At 45.0% G+C, this 2,562-nt stretch overlaps 1 protein-coding gene across 1 annotated transcript in view; it reads right to left on the bottom strand.

The window, feature by feature from the left end:
• LOC118336472 overlaps positions 1-2,562 on the bottom strand; it is a 744,338-nt gene that overhangs the window by 215,750 nt on the left and 526,026 nt on the right. The gene's annotated exons all lie outside the window — the stretch shown is intronic.

Genomic DNA, 2,562 nt, shown 5'->3' with positions numbered 1-2,562 from the left:
CTTACCTGCTCCCTTACTGACAAACATGTCAGTTATTTTACAGCACTTCGCTGCATCTGTGGCCAGTGCTTTTATATAGTAAAGTAATAGTAGTAATATTACTAGTAACAAGTTACTGCCAAACTACTGCATACTACACTGGACCTTTAAATTATGATACATAAAGAAAGCAGAAGATGTTCACATTTGAAAAGCTAGAATACTTTTTGATGATTAAACAACTGTTGCTATCAAAATGAATGAATGAATTTTGTGGCCATCTGATTAATGAATCAATAGTTTCAGCTCTAATGCTCTTGTGTCTGAATGGGAGCAAACACCTGAAGCCAGGTTCCAAACTCATGAGAAGAGTGGAGGCTGTTATAGCGGCACATTAATGGCCACAGTTAAGTCCACATACTTTTGCCATGTTGTGTATTTTCATCATTTAATTCAGCTTACTATCACCAGCTCCACCCAAATAAAACCTCTACTTTGACATAAAACACTGTTATATAAATTCAAAGTGCAGTGTGCAGACAGCTGTTGAGATCTTATAGCAGCAACTAAGGCAACCTCTCCCACGAACCACTCCTCTCCTCCGCCCCCCTGCTTGCTCGAACTCGTAAATTCAAACAAAGATGACATCACCGCACACTCAAACGTGACTCAGAGCGGTCGGCCGAGCTCTGCACACAGCCAGCCAAGCCAGCGGACCGTGAAGCTCAGCTGCTTGCAAACTCTCCCATCTGTCGCCTGAAATCCAGAGCATCAGCCCCCAGCCGAGCCCCATCAGCCCTCCAGAGATTGCCCCAGCAGGGCTGTGGAGTAAGGGTGAGGTGGGAGGAAGTTATGAGGAGGGGAAATCAGGGGAGGAGGAAGAGGAGGAGGAGGAGTGGGCTACAGTGCTTGTCTTTCCCTACAGACAAGGGAGCATGTCACGGTCAGAGTGAATTAATCCAACGCTCGGTGGTGGCATGCTGGCTGTCGTCTGAAACTGTGGGATTGGGCGTCCTCGCTTGCCTTTGCGAGCTGCTGTGTCAACCTCCTCCCCTCCCCCCTCTCCACAGAAATGATCTCCATCTCTCTCTGTGAAATGTATAATTTCCCCTCTGGCCTCTGTTGTTCTACTGTTCTGAATCTCTGCTTTGTCAGTGCAGTTATTTGAAGGCGTTAGATGACACAGAAAGATGCAGCTCCTGAATCTGCAGACTGATTGGCTTCATGCCTCTTTTGAAATGGACTGGTCTTGGTCTTGGCCTCTTCTGAACATGAATTTGGATGTAAAAATGTTCTACCTGGTCCATGTTAGTATACTTCCATTCTGCACAACAAACAAACATTTAGTATAGTATGTAAAGCTGGATTTACTGTGTGCAGGAGCTCAGCTCTCACTTACTTCCATAATCTATGAATTTGCACCTCACATTTCATGGCTAGTGCCAGTGTTCAATGCCAATGCAGGAAGTAGTGTGACCTTTAAGTAGTGCGGTAGAAAATAAAGGGTGTGTAGGTGGGGGTGGTGGATGGGTGTTTAGCTGTCCAACTTTCATGTAGAAACCAGAGTTTGCCTCCTCTCCCAGACCAACCATTAACATTTGCTTTTTCAATAACCGTAACTATGATATTCACTTATATTAACTTATATAAGCATCAGTGCCCAGTTTTAGATACATTTTTGTGAGAATGCCAACTGTTGTTGCATGTTCTTGCATCAGCACAAACATGTATGGCAATCAACAGCTTGCACTGTTCATATGCAATGACAGATGAATGGATGTAGAGGTGAGGGGTGAAGGTGGAAGACGGATGTCCTCTGTTCTGGGAGGATGTACTGAGGCGTCTGTGTGGGGATTCTGTCTCAGGCGTGTTTCCAACCAAGCTCATTACAGGCCCCCAAAAGAATAAGATATAATTGGGGCTAGATTTAGTGTGGATTTGACAGATCGCAAGATACAGGAGCGATATGCCTCGTTGGCCCCGATGACCAACGGCAGAGGACCTGCATGGTTTGATCTGAGGTGCCCAGTCCGGCTGCTGTGGATGCTGCGCCAATGTGAAGGGAATGGCTTGAATAGTGTTCAGAAAATATGCCTGAAATGCAGAGGACTTTGTGGAAATGCTTCTGGAGCCAGAATCTAATGTCCATTTTGCCTGTATTAGTGAGAAAGAGCAGGTGTTGCAGTGATGCCTTGGTGGCGTAACAGGACTTGATATATTTGGTCAGCGGCTCGAATAAGCAGAGATAAAAGTTTAGGCAAAAAATGCAGATAGGGAAAAACGACAACAAGAACATGGTTTCCAGGCTTAAGTTAACCATAGAGGATATGTAGGCTGAATGTAGAGAACGGATGCAGAGGTTGAGAAGGAAGAAGTGAGTGACAAGCAGTAAGCTGTGACAGGGCATTGGACAGGAGCAGGGTTTACAGTATTAATTTGCAGGGATTAATACTGCAACACGGGAATGGGAGGTAGAAAGATAATGGAGGCCATTGAATAGTTTAATGAAGAACTTGATAAACTGCTGGATTTGGTTTGGATTTTTTGGTTGGAATGAGCGTTGTCATGATCCGCTCCTGGCTT

The sequence above is a fragment of the Morone saxatilis genome, unplaced genomic scaffold (genome assembly GCF_004916995.1).
Source record: "Morone saxatilis isolate NCDOM2014 unplaced genomic scaffold, NCSU_SB_2.0 Contig24, whole genome shotgun sequence".
In the NCBI taxonomy this organism is placed as follows: Eukaryota; Metazoa; Chordata; class Actinopteri; family Moronidae; genus Morone; species Morone saxatilis.
The sequence above is the reverse complement of the archived record's forward strand: the minus strand, read 5'-3'. Positions and strand labels throughout refer to the sequence as shown.